At 47.3% G+C, this 14304-nt stretch overlaps 6 non-coding genes across 6 annotated transcripts; all 6 read right to left on the reverse strand.

Annotated features, from left to right (window-relative positions):
- Positions 1 to 1149: 1149 nt before the first annotated feature.
- LOC130327496 (U2 spliceosomal RNA) lies at positions 1150 to 1340 on the reverse strand. The gene has a single exon (XR_008871867.1). It is a non-coding gene; the product is annotated as a U2 spliceosomal RNA (small nuclear RNA).
- Positions 1341 to 3421: 2081 nt separating this feature from the next.
- Positions 3422 to 3612, reverse strand: LOC130327508 (U2 spliceosomal RNA). Its single transcript, XR_008871878.1, has one exon. It is a non-coding gene; the product is annotated as a U2 spliceosomal RNA (small nuclear RNA).
- A 2081-nt stretch (positions 3613 to 5693) lies between these two features.
- Positions 5694 to 5884, reverse strand: LOC130327520 (U2 spliceosomal RNA). Its single transcript, XR_008871889.1, has one exon. It is a non-coding gene; the product is annotated as a U2 spliceosomal RNA (small nuclear RNA).
- A 2085-nt stretch (positions 5885 to 7969) lies between these two features.
- Positions 7970 to 8160, reverse strand: LOC130327532 (U2 spliceosomal RNA). The gene has a single exon (XR_008871900.1). It is a non-coding gene; the product is annotated as a U2 spliceosomal RNA (small nuclear RNA).
- A 2100-nt stretch (positions 8161 to 10260) lies between these two features.
- On the reverse strand, positions 10261 to 10451 carry LOC130327544 (U2 spliceosomal RNA). The gene has a single exon (XR_008871911.1). It is a non-coding gene; the product is annotated as a U2 spliceosomal RNA (small nuclear RNA).
- Positions 10452 to 12545: 2094 nt separating this feature from the next.
- LOC130327556 (U2 spliceosomal RNA) lies at positions 12546 to 12736 on the reverse strand. Its single transcript, XR_008871922.1, has one exon. It is a non-coding gene; the product is annotated as a U2 spliceosomal RNA (small nuclear RNA).
- Between the last annotated feature and the right edge of the window lie 1568 nt (positions 12737 to 14304).

A 14304-nucleotide genomic window follows, 5' to 3' on the forward strand; every position in this document is an offset into this window, starting at 1 on the left:
ACCCATTTCCACCTTTTTTTCCCTTCTCTTCCTCTTACTTTTTTTTCACGTTTTTTTACGTTTTTCTCCTTTTCGCCTCTTTTCTGGGCGTATTATTCTTCTTTTTCTTCTTTTTTTTCGTCTAATGCATACCCCATCAGTGCAGCAATGCTTATTCAATACCGCCAGCAGATGGAGACACTGGGGGATAATTTTCTAAGGATTTATACTGATTTTTCCTGTCTGAATTTGTCGCACAGAAAGTTGCAGGCCAAATATGTGTGACATTTCTGCGACTTTAGCTTCTAGAGCATTTTTACAACATTATACATAGGTGCTGAATACATAAAAAGCGACTGTTCAGCGACAGACAAGTCGCATCGGCTGAAAGTAGGCCAGAATGTCAGTCCATGTTGGAGCAGGTTTAGATACAGTCTAAAGCATAGATCTCAAAGTCTGTGCACAGAATTTAGCAAGGGCCTCGCACCTTCTGATGCATCAGGTAGGTGCACTATAGCATAGCCTAACCCTCTGTACTTTGGTCTATATTGATGCGGGACATAGACAGCCAGCTGATGACCAATCCATTAGTGCAATGGATGGCTGGAAGCATTTGTCTTTGCCTTTGCAATACCACAGAAGCAATGCATGGTCAATGTACAGCAATGACACACCTGTGTGAACAGCCAGGAGACCCCCCCATGTTATGTTACATAGTTACATAGTTAGTACGGTCGAAAAAAGACATATGTCCATCAAGTTCAACCAGGGAATTAAGGGGTAGGGGTGTGGCGCGATATTGGGGAAGGGATGAGATTTTATATTTCTTCATAAGCATTAATCTTATTTTGTCAATTAGGAACATTCAGCACCCACCCGCTATCAAGGCAGCTGCCTATCATGTCATGCCCTACCTGCACAGGTGTGCTGGCTACTCAAATGATCCAATTAAGGAGGCCATTTAGTCAGCAGCAGCAGAAGTCCTGTGCCTGGACGCTCCAACAGCGGCCAGACACAAGCAGAAGCAGCAGAAGCAGCAGCAGCACCACCTTTTGTTTTTTGGCTGCAGCAGCAGCAGCAGCAGCAGCAAGGCCCACAGGGCTGGCTAGCTGGCTAGCCAGCAAGCAGGTAGCAATGAAAGTAGGAATCTTTCTTTTTAACCCTGTAAGGGGGTGGTGCACTGTACCCGAAGATACTGCCATATCGGGTCAATGCATAGGGCGACGGAAGCAAGCTTCGAAATCGGCCCCCGTTCTCAAAAATCCATTTAATATATGGTCCCCAGATAGGGGACGTATCAGATATTAAACTGATAAGAACAGATACTACACTTGATCTTAGCCAAAAGGCCGAGAAGCGATAACCGTGAAAGGGGCGGGCCCAACAAGGTCCCCTTCATGGGCACTATCACTGCTTGCTGTCAGGGAGGCTGCCAGACAATTTTCCATGCACACTCTGGGCTGGGGGGCAGTCAACCACCAGTACACACAGCAGAACCTAAACCCATACCATTATTGCTAAGCAGCAAGACAGGGGCCCATTGCACTCCCACGGGGCCTTTTTAAATGCAATCCATAACCCGGATTTGCCAGGAACCCTTCTTACTCCTCCTACTTGCATGTGACACTGGGCTTAGGATCTGCATAGGAAACACACACACAAGCACACACCTACCTTTGTTGCCTGCAGATGCCTCCTTGGCTGTCCCCAAACGGTATCAAACCAACACCCACGGGAAGCTGTAAGCATAGAGGACATGCCTGCACCCCATTGGACTTACCTGTGTGGGTTAAATCCGGGTTATTTGACAACCTATGGCGGTGATGGTTCTGCTCAGGCAGAGCAGTGCTGATGCTCCTCATAAAGCTGTCGCTGCTGTGAAGGTTCTAGGTGACATCACAATCCCTATGGTTACATACACAACAAAGCTGGGTTGTTGTTGTTTACACTCTGCAAGGCCTGTGGAAGTGAGTGACATCATAGCACTGTAGTTCTGAGGGTTCAAGATGGATGCAACAATCTCCTGTTGCTTCTATGAAGGCCGTAATAGACGACATCACCAAACAGCTCCATAGTCACATACACAGCAAAGGAGAGATGTTGTTTACACCTAGTGATGTCAGTGGTATTGAGTGACATCACAGCACAGTGCTAAGGCTCCTGGGCCTGGACACAGCAGCGGCTGCAATATCTCAACGGAGAATACGTTTATATATATGTGTGTGTGTGCGCGTATATATATATATATATATATATATATATATATATATTTCTCCGCCGAAATCACTTTTAAACCCATTTCCACCTTTTTTTCCCTTCTCTTCCTCTTACTTTTTTTTCACGTTTTTTTACGTTTTTCTCCTTTTCGCCTCTTTTCTGGGCGTATTATTCTTCTTTTTCTTCTTTTTTTTCGTCTAATGCATACCCCATCAGTGCAGCAATGCTTATTCAATACCGCCAGCAGATGGAGACACTGGGGGATAATTTTCTAAGGATTTATACTGATTTTTCCTGTCTGAATTTGTCGCACAGAAAGTTGCAGGCCAAATATGTGTGACATTTCTGCGACTTTAGCTTCTAGAGCATTTTTACAACATTATACATAGGTGCTGAATACATAAAAAGCGACTGTTCAGCGACAGACAAGTCGCATCGGCTGAAAGTAGGCCAGAATGTCAGTCCATGTTGGAGCAGGTTTAGATACAGTCTAAAGCATAGATCTCAAAGTCTGTGCACAGAATTTAGCAAGGGCCTCGCACCTTCTGATGCATCAGGTAGGTGCACTATAGCATAGCCTAACCCTCTGTACTTTGGTCTATATTGATGCGGGACATAGACAGCCAGCTGATGACCAATCCATTAGTGCAATGGATGGCTGGAAGCATTTGTCTTTGCCTTTGCAATACCACAGAAGCAATGCATGGTCAATGTACAGCAATGACACACCTGTGTGAACAGCCAGGAGACCCCCCCATGTTATGTTACATAGTTACATAGTTAGTACGGTCGAAAAAAGACATATGTCCATCAAGTTCAACCAGGGAATTAAGGGGTAGGGGTGTGGCGCGATATTGGGGAAGGGATGAGATTTTATATTTCTTCATAAGCATTAATCTTATTTTGTCAATTAGGAACATTCAGCACCCACCCGCTATCAAGGCAGCTGCCTATCATGTCATGCCCTACCTGCACAGGTGTGCTGGCTACTCAAATGATCCAATTAAGGAGGCCATTTAGTCAGCAGCAGCAGAAGTCCTGTGCCTGGACGCTCCAACAGCGGCCAGACACAAGCAGAAGCAGCAGAAGCAGCAGCAGCACCACCTTTTGTTTTTTGGCTGCAGCAGCAGCAGCAGCAGCAGCAAGGCCCACAGGGCTGGCTAGCTGGCTAGCCAGCAAGCAGGTAGCAATGAAAGTAGGAATCTTTCTTTTTAACCCTGTAAGGGGGTGGTGCACTGTACCCGAAGATACTGCCATATCGGGTCAATGCATAGGGCGACGGAAGCAAGCTTCGAAATCGGCCCCCGTTCTCAAAAATCCATTTAATATATGGTCCCCAGATAGGGGACGTATCAGATATTAAACTGATAAGAACAGATACTACACTTGATCTTAGCCAAAAGGCCGAGAAGCGATAACCGTGAAAGGGGCGGGCCCAACAAGGTCCCCTTCATGGGCACTATCACTGCTTGCTGTCAGGGAGGCTGCCAGACAATTTTCCATGCACACTCTGGGCTGGGGGGCAGTCAACCACCAGTACACACAGCAGAACCTAAACCCATACCATTATTGCTAAGCAGCAAGACAGGGGCCCATTGCACTCCCACGGGGCCTTTTTAAATGCAATCCATAACCCGGATTTGCCAGGAACCCTTCTTACTCCTCCTACTTGCATGTGACACTGGGCTTAGGATCTGCATAGGAAACACACACACAAGCACACACCTACCTTTGTTGCCTGCAGATGCCTCCTTGGCTGTCCCCAAACGGTATCAAACCAACACCCACGGGAAGCTGTAAGCATAGAGGACATGCCTGCACCCCATTGGACTTACCTGTGTGGGTTAAATCCGGGTTATTTGACAACCTATGGCGGTGATGGTTCTGCTCAGGCAGAGCAGTGCTGATGCTCCTCATAAAGCTGTCGCTGCTGTGAAGGTTCTAGGTGACATCACAATCCCTATGGTTACATACACAACAAAGCTGGGTTGTTGTTGTTTACACTCTGCAAGGCCTGTGGAAGTGAGTGACATCATAGCACTGTAGTTCTGAGGGTTCAAGATGGATGCAACAATCTCCTGTTGCTTCTATGAAGGCCATAATAGACGACATCACCAAACAGCTCCATAGTCACATACACAGCAAAGGAGAGATGTTGTTTACACCTAGTGATGTCAGTGGTATTGAGTGACATCACAGCACAGTGCTAAGGCTCCTGGGCCTGGACACAGCAGCGGCTGCAATATCTCAACGGAGAATACGTTTATATATATGTGTGTGTGTGCGCGTATATATATATATATATATATATATATATATATATATTTCTCCGCCGAAATCACTTTTAAACCCATTTCCACCTTTTTTTCCCTTCTCTTCCTCTTACTTTTTTTTCACGTTTTTTTACGTTTTTCTCCTTTTCGCCTCTTTTCTGGGCGTATTATTCTTCTTTTTCTTCTTTTTTTTCGTCTAATGCATACCCCATCAGTGCAGCAATGCTTATTCAATACCGCCAGCAGATGGAGACACTGGGGGATAATTTTCTAAGGATTTATACTGATTTTTCCTGTCTGAATTTGTCGCACAGAAAGTTGCAGGCCAAATATGTGTGACATTTCTGCGACTTTAGCTTCTAGAGCATTTTTACAACATTATACATAGGTGCTGAATACATAAAAAGCGACTGTTCAGCGACAGACAAGTCGCATCGGCTGAAAGTAGGCCAGAATGTCAGTCCATGTTGGAGCAGGTTTAGATACAGTCTAAAGCATAGATCTCAAAGTCTGTGCACAGAATTTAGCAAGGGCCTCGCACCTTCTGATGCATCAGGTAGGTGCACTATAGCATAGCCTAACCCTCTGTACTTTGGTCTATATTGATGCGGGACATAGACAGCCAGCTGATGACCAATCCATTAGTGCAATGGATGGCTGGAAGCATTTGTCTTTGCCTTTGCAATACCACAGAAGCAATGCATGGTCAATGTACAGCAATGACACACCTGTGTGAACAGCCAGGAGACCCCCCCATGTTATGTTACATAGTTACATAGTTAGTACGGTCGAAAAAAGACATATGTCCATCAAGTTCAACCAGGGAATTAAGGGGTAGGGGTGTGGCGCGATATTGGGGAAGGGATGAGATTTTATATTTCTTCATAAGCATTAATCTTATTTTGTCAATTAGGAACATTCAGCACCCACCCGCTATCAAGGCAGCTGCCTATCATGTCATGCCCTACCTGCACAGGTGTGCTGGCTACTCAAATGATCCAATTAAGGAGGCCATTTAGTCAGCAGCAGCAGAAGTCCTGTGCCTGGACGCTCCAACAGCGGCCAGACACAAGCAGAAGCAGCAGAAGCAGCAGCAGCACCACCTTTTGTTTTTTGGCTGCAGCAGCAGCAGCAGCAGCAGCAAGGCCCACAGGGCTAGCTAGCTGGCTAGCCAGCAAGCAGGTAGCAATGAAAGTAGGAATCTTTCTTTTTAACCCTGTAAGGGGGTGGTGCACTGTACCCGAAGATACTGCCATATCGGGTCAATGCATAGGGCGACGGAAGCAAGCTTCGAAATCGGCCCCCGTTCTCAAAAATCCATTTAATATATGGTCCCCAGATAGGGGACGTATCAGATATTAAACTGATAAGAACAGATACTACACTTGATCTTAGCCAAAAGGCCGAGAAGCGATAACCGTGAAAGGGGCGGGCCCAACAAGGTCCCCTTCATGGGCACTATCACTGCTTGCTGTCAGGGAGGCTGCCAGACAATTTTCCATGCACACTCTGGGCTGGGGGGCAGTCAACCACCAGTACACACAGCAGAACCTAAACCCATACCATTATTGCTAAGCAGCAAGACAGGGGAGCATTGCACTCCCACGGGGCCTTTTTAAATGCAATCCATAACCCGGATTTGCCAGGAACCCTTCTTACTCCTCCTACTTGCATGTGACACTGGGCTTAGGATCTGCATAGGAAACACACACACAAGCACACACCTACCTTTGTTGCCTGCAGATGCCTCCTTGGCTGTCCCCAAACGGTATCAAACCAACACCCACGGGAAGCTGTAAGCATAGAGGACATGCCTGCACCCCATTGGACTTACCTGTGTGGGTTAAATCCGGGTTATTTGACAACCTATGGCGGTGATGGTTCTGCTCAGGCAGAGCAGTGCTGATGCTCCTCATAAAGCTGTCGCTGCTGTGAAGGTTCTAGGTGACATCACAATCCCTATGGTTACATACACAACAAAGCTGGGTTGTTGTTGTTTACACTCTGCAAGGCCTGTGGAAGTGAGTGACATCATAGCACTGTAGTTCTGAGGGTTCTAGATGGATGCAACAATCTCCTGTTGCTTCTATGAAGGCCATAATAGACGACATCACCAAACAGCTCCATAGTCACATACACAGCAAAGGAGAGATGTTGTTTACACCTAGTGATGTCAGTGGTATTGAGTGACATCACAGCACAGTGCTAAGGCTCCTGGGCCTGGACACAGCAGCGGCTGCAATATCTCAACGGAGAATACGTTTATATATATGTGTGTGTGTGCGCGTATATATATATATATATATATATATATATATATATATATATATTTCTCCGCCGAAATCACTTTTAAACCCATTTCCACCTTTTTTTCCCTTCTCTTCCTCTTACTTTTTTTTCACGTTTTTTTTACGTTTTTCTCCTTTTCGCCTCTTTTCTGGGCGTATTATTCTTCTTTTTCTTCTTTTTTTTCGTCTAATGCATACCCCATCAGTGCAGCAATGCTTATTCAATACCGCCAGCAGATGGAGACACTGGGGGATAATTTTCTAAGGATTTATACTGATTTTTCCTGTCTGAATTTGTCGCACAGAAAGTTGCAGGCCAAATATGTGTGACATTTCTGCGACTTTAGCTTCTAGAGCATTTTTACAACATTATACATAGGTGCTGAATACATAAAAAGCGACTGTTCAGCGACAGACAAGTCGCATCGGCTGAAAGTAGGCCAGAATGTCAGTCCATGTTGGAGCAGGTTTAGATACAGTCTAAAGCATAGATCTCAAAGTCTGTGCACAGAATTTAGCAAGGGCCTCGCACCTTCTGATGCATCAGGTAGGTGCACTATAGCATAGCCTAACCCTCTGTACTTTGGTCTATATTGATGCGGGACATAGACAGCCAGCTGATGACCAATCCATTAGTGCAATGGATGGCTGGAAGCATTTGTCTTTGCCTTTGCAATACCACAGAAGCAATGCATGGTCAATGTACAGCAATGACACACCTGTGTGAACAGCCAGGAGACCCCCCCATGTTATGTTACATAGTTACATAGTTAGTACGGTCGAAAAAAGACATATGTCCATCAAGTTCAACCAGGGAATTAAGGGGTAGGGGTGTGGCGCGATATTGGGGAAGGGATGAGATTTTATATTTCTTCATAAGCATTAATCTTATTTTGTCAATTAGGAACATTCAGCACCCACCCGCTATCAAGGCAGCTGCCTATCATGTCATGCCCTACCTGCACAGGTGTGCTGGCTACTCAAATGATCCAATTAAGGAGGCCATTTAGTCAGCAGCAGCAGAAGTCCTGTGCCTGGACGCTCCAACAGCGGCCAGACACAAGCAGAAGCAGCAGAAGCAGCAGCAGCACCACCTTTTGTTTTTTGGCTGCAGCAGCAGCAGCAGCAGCAAGGCCCACAGGGCTGGCTAGCTGGTTAGCCAGCAAGCAGGTAGCAATGAAAGTAGGAATCTTTCTTTTTAACCCTGTAAGGGGGTGGTGCACTGTACCCGAAGATACTGCCATATCGGGTCAATGCATAGGGCGACGGAAGCAAGCTTCGAAATCGGCCCCCGTTCTCAAAAATCCATTTAATATATGGTCCCCAGATAGGGGACGTATCAGATATTAAACTGATAAGAACAGATACTACACTTGATCTTAGCCAAAAGGCCGAGAAGCGATAACCGTGAAAGGGGCGGGCCCAACAAGGTCCCCTTCATGGGCACTATCACTGCTTGCTGTCAGGGAGGCTGCCAGACAATTTTCCATGCACACTCTGGGCTGGGGGGCAGTCAACCACCAGTACACACAGCAGAACCTAAACCCATACCATTATTGCTAAGCAGCAAGACAGGGGCCCATTGCACTCCCACGGGGCCTTTTTAAATGCAATCCATAACCCGGATTTGCCAGGAACCCTTCTTACTCCTCCTACTTGCATGTGACACTGGGCTTAGGATCTGCATAGGAAACACACACACAAGCACACACCTACCTTTGTTGCCTGCAGATGCCTCCTTGGCTGTCCCCAAACGGTATCAAACCAACACCCACGGGAAGCTGTAAGCATAGAGGACATGCCTGCACCCCATTGGACTTACCTGTGTGGGTTAAATCCGGGTTATTTGACAACCTATGGCGGTGATGGTTCTGCTCAGGCAGAGCAGTGCTGATGCTCCTCATAAAGCTGTCGCTGCTGTGAAGGTTCTAGGTGACATCACAATCCCTATGGTTACATACACAACAAAGCTGGGTTGTTGTTGTTTACACTCTGCAAGGCCTGTGGAAGTGAGTGACATCATAGCACTGTAGTTCTGAGGGTTCTAGATGGATGCAACAATCTCCTGTTGCTTCTATGAAGGCCATAATAGACGACATCACCAAACAGCTCCATAGTCACATACACAGCAAAGGAGAGATGTTGTTTACACCTAGTGATGTCAGTGGTATTGAGTGACATCACAGCACAGTGCTAAGGCTCCTGGGCCTGGACACAGCAGCGGCTGCAATATCTCAACGGAGAATACGTTTATATATATGTGTGTGTGTGCGCGTATATATATATATATATATATATATATATATATATATATATATATATATATTCTCCGCCGAAATCACTTTTAAACCCATTTCCACCTTTTTTTCCCTTCTCTTCCTCTTACTTTTTTTTCACGTTTTTTTACGTTTTTCTCCTTTTCGCCTCTTTTCTGGGCGTATTATTCTTCTTTTTCTTCTTTTTTTTCGTCTAATGCATACCCCATCAGTGCAGCAATGCTTATTCAATACCGCCAGCAGATGGAGACACTGGGGGATAATTTTCTAAGGATTTATACTGATTTTTCCTGTCTGAATTTGTCGCACAGAAAGTTGCAGGCCAAATATGTGTGACATTTCTGCGACTTTAGCTTCTAGAGCATTTTTACAACATTATACATAGGTGCTGAATACATAAAAAGCGACTGTTCAGCGACAGACAAGTCGCATCGGCTGAAAGTAGGCCAGAATGTCAGTCCATGTTGGAGCAGGTTTAGATACAGTCTAAAGCATAGATCTCAAAGTCTGTGCACAGAATTTAGCAAGGGCCTCGCACCTTCTGATGCATCAGGTAGGTGCACTATAGCATAGCCTAACCCTCTGTACTTTGGTCTATATTGATGCGGGACATAGACAGCCAGCTGATGACCAATCCATTAGTGCAATGGATGGCTGGAAGCATTTGTCTTTGCCTTTGCAATACCACAGAAGCAATGCATGGTCAATGTACAGCAATGACACACCTGTGTGAACAGCCAGGAGACCCCCCCATGTTATGTTACATAGTTACATAGTTAGTACGGTCGAAAAAAGACATATGTCCATCAAGTTCAACCAGGGAATTAAGGGGTAGGGGTGTGGCGCGATATTGGGGAAGGGATGAGATTTTATATTTCTTCATAAGCATTAATCTTATTTTGTCAATTAGGAACATTCAGCACCCACCCGCTATCAAGGCAGCTGCCTATCATGTCATGCCCTACCTGCACAGGTGTGCTGGCTACTCAAATGATCCAATTAAGGAGGCCATTTAGTCAGCAGCAGCAGAAGTCCTGTGCCTGGACGCTCCAACAGCGGCCAGACACAAGCAGAAGCAGCAGAAGCAGCAGCAGCACCACCTTTTGTTTTTTGGCTGCAGCAGCAGCAGCAGCAGCAGCAGCAGCAAGGCCCACAGGGCTGGCTAGCTGGCTAGCCAGCAAGCAGGTAGCAATGAAAGTAGGAATCTTTCTTTTTAACCCTGTAAGGGGGTGGTGCACTGTACCCGAAGATACTGCCATATCGGGTCAATGCATAGGGCGACGGAAGCAAGCTTCGAAATCGGCCCCCGTTCTCAAAAATCCATTTAATATATGGTCCCCAGATAGGGGACGTATCAGATATTAAACTGATAAGAACAGATACTACACTTGATCTTAGCCAAAAGGCCGAGAAGCGATAACCGTGAAAGGGGCGGGCCCAACAAGGTCCCCTTCATGGGCACTATCACTGCTTGCTGTCAGGGAGGCTGCCAGACAATTTTCCATGCACACTCTGGGCTGGGGGGCAGTCAACCACCAGTACACACAGCAGAACCTAAACCCATACCATTATTGCTAAGCAGCAAGACAGGGGCCCATTGCACTCCCACGGGGCCTTTTTAAATGCAATCCATAACCCGGATTTGCCAGGAACCCTTCTTACTCCTCCTACTTGCATGTGACACTGGGCTTAGGATCTGCATAGGAAACACACACACAAGCACACACCTACCTTTGTTGCCTGCAGATGCCTCCTTGGCTGTCCCCAAACGGTATCAAACCAACACCCACGGGAAGCTGTAAGCATAGAGGACATGCCTGCACCCCATTGGACTTACCTGTGTGGGTTAAATCCGGGTTATTTGACAACCTATGGCGGTGATGGTTCTGCTCAGGCAGAGCAGTGCTGATGCTCCTCATAAAGCTGTCGCTGCTGTGAAGGTTCTAGGTGACATCACAAATCCCTATGGTTACATACACAACAAAGCTGGGTTGTTGTTGTTTACACTCTGCAAGGCCTGTGGAAGTGAGTGACATCATAGCACTGTAGTTCTGAGGGTTCTAGATGGATGCAACAATCTCCTGTTGCTTCTATGAAGGCCATAATAGACGACATCACCAAACAGCTCCATAGTCACATACACAGCAAAGGAGAGATGTTGTTTACACCTAGTGATGTCAGTGGTATTGAGTGACATCACAGCACAGTGCTAAGGCTCCTGGGCCTGGACACAGCAGCGGCTGCAATATCTCAACGGAGAATACGTTTATATATATGTGTGTGTGTGCGCGTATATATATATATATATATATATATATATATATATATATATATATATATTTCTCCGCCGAAATCACTTTTAAACCCATTTCCACCTTTTTTTCCCTTCTCTTCCTCTTACTTTTTTTTCACGTTTTTTTACGTTTTTCTCCTTTTCGCCTCTTTTCTGGGCGTATTATTCTTCTTTTTCTTCTTTTTTTTCGTCTAATGCATACCCCATCAGTGCAGCAATGCTTATTCAATACCGCCAGCAGATGGAGACACTGGGGGATAATTTTCTAAGGATTTATACTGATTTTTCCTGTCTGAATTTGTCGCACAGAAAGTTGCAGGCCAAATATGTGTGACATTTCTGCGACTTTAGCTTCTAGAGCATTTTTACAACATTATACATAGGTGCTGAATACATAAAAAGCGACTGTTCAGCGACAGACAAGTCGCATCGGCTGAAAGTAGGCCAGAATGTCAGTCCATGTTGGAGCAGGTTTAGATACAGTCTAAAGCATAGATCTCAAAGTCTGTGCACAGAATTTAGCAAGGGCCTCGCACCTTCTGATGCATCAGGTAGGTGCACTATAGCATAGCCTAACCCTCTGTACTTTGGTCTATATTGATGCGGGACATAGACAGCCAGCTGATGACCAATCCATTAGTGCAATGGATGGCTGGAAGCATTTGTCTTTGCCTTTGCAATACCACAGAAGCAATGCATGGTCAATGTACAGCAATGACACACCTGTGTGAACAGCCAGGAGACCCCCCCATGTTATGTTACATAGTTACATAGTTAGTACGGTCGAAAAAAGACATATGTCCATCAAGTTCAACCAGGGAATTAAGGGGTAGGGGTGTGGCGCGATATTGGGGAAGGGATGAGATTTTATATTTCTTCATAAGCATTAATCTTATTTTGTCAATTAGGAACATTCAGCACCCACCCGCTATCAAGGCAGCTGCCTATCATGTCATGCCCTACCTGCACAGGTGTGCTGGCTACTCAAATGATCCAATTAAGGAGGCCATTTAGTCAGCAGCAGCAGAAGTCCTGTGCCTGGACGCTCCAACAGCGGCCAGACACAAGCAGAAGCAGCAGAAGCAGCAGCAGCACCACCTTTTGTTTTTTGGCTGCAGCAGCAGCAGCAGCAGCAGCAAGGCCCACAGGGCTGGCTAGCTGGCTAGCCAGCAAGCAGGTAGCAATGAAAGTAGGAATCTTTCTTTTTAACCCTGTAAGGGGGTGGTGCACTGTACCCGAAGATACTGCCATATCGGGTCAATGCATAGGGCGACGGAAGCAAGCTTCGAAATCGGCCCCCGTTCTCAAAAATCCATTTAATATATGGTCCCCAGATAGGGGACGTATCAGATATTAAACTGATAAGAACAGATACTACACTTGATCTTAGCCAAAAGGCCGAGAAGCGATAACCGTGAAAGGGGCGGGCCCAACAAGGTCCCTGTTACGCCGAGCGCTCCGGGTCCCCGTTCCTCCCCGGAGCGCTCGCCTCATCTTCGTTGTTGCAGCGCCCCGGTCAGATCCACTGACCGGGTGCGCTGCGGTCCCGCCTTCAGCCGGGGTGCGATTCGCGATGCGGGTAGCGCCCGCTCGCGATGCGCACCCCGGTCCCCGTACCTGACTCGCTCTCCCTCGGTCCTGTCCCGGCGCGCGCGGCCCCGCTCCCTAGGGCGCGCGCGCGCCGGGTCTCTGAGATTTAAAGGGCCAGTGCACCAATGATTGGTGCCTGGCCCAATTAGCTTAATTGGCTCCCACCTGTTCCCTGCTTATATCTAGTCTCCTCCCTTGCACTCCCTTGCCGGATCTTGTTGCCTTAGTGCCTAGTGAAAGCGTTCCCTAGTCTGTTCCTAGTCCGTGTTCCTGACCTCCTGCCGTTGCCCCTGACTACGATCCTTGCCGCCTGCCCCCGACCTTCTGCTACGTCCGACTTTGCTTCTGCCTACTCCCTTGTACCTCGCCTATCTTCAGTATCTTCAGCAGCCAGAGAGGTGAGCCGTTGCTAGTGGATACGACCTGGTCACTACCGCCGCAGCAAGACCATCCCGCTTTGCGGCGGGCTCTGGTGAAAACCTGTAGTGGCTTAGAACCGGTCCACTAGCGCGGTCCTCGCCATCCCTCTCTGGCACAGAGGATCCACTACCTGCCAGCCGGCATCGTGACAGTAGATCCGGCATGGATCCCGCTGAGGTTCCCCTGCCAGTTGTCTCTGATATCGCCCGACAGATCGCCCATCTAACCCACCAGCTGTCGGAAGTGTCCACCATTTTGCACCAACTTCTTCAGCAATCATCTCCTCCGCCAGCTCCTGCACCTCCTCCGCAGCGAGTGGCCACTCCTAGCCTCTGCCTGTCCTTGCCGGACAAATTTAATGGGGACTCTAAGTATTGCCGTGGCTTTCTTTCGCAATGTTCCCAGCACTTGGAGATGATGTCGGACCAGTTTCCTACTGAAAGGTCTAAGGTGGCTTTCGTGTTCTGCCTTCTGTCTGGAAAAGCCCTGTCATGGGCCGCACCGCTCTGGGACCGCAATGACCCCGTCACTGCCTCTGTACACTCCTTCTTCTCGGAAATTCGAAGTGTCTTTGAGGAACCTGCCCGAGCTTCTTCAGCCGAGATTGCCCTGCTGAACCTGGCCCAGGGTGTTTCTTCCGTTGGCGAGTACGCCATTCAGTTCCGTGCTCTTGCTTACGAGTTGTCCTGGAATAGTGAGACTCTCTGCGCGACCTTTAAAAAAGGCCTATCCAGCAACATTAAAGATGTTCTGGCCGCACGAGAGACTCCTGCTGACCTACATGAACTCATTCATCTAGCCACTCGCATTGACATGCGTTCTTCCGGATGGCGTCTGGAGCTCCGCCTGGATATGGACTTTGTTCGCACGAAGCGTTTTTTCTCTCCGGCTCCTCTCTCCTCTGGTCCTCTGCAATCTGTTCCTGTGCTTCCCGCCGCGGAGGCTATGCATGTTGACCGGTCTTGCTT

Source organism: Hyla sarda, unplaced genomic scaffold (assembly GCF_029499605.1).
Source record: "Hyla sarda isolate aHylSar1 unplaced genomic scaffold, aHylSar1.hap1 scaffold_300, whole genome shotgun sequence".
Classification (NCBI taxonomy): Eukaryota; Metazoa; Chordata; class Amphibia; order Anura; family Hylidae; genus Hyla; species Hyla sarda.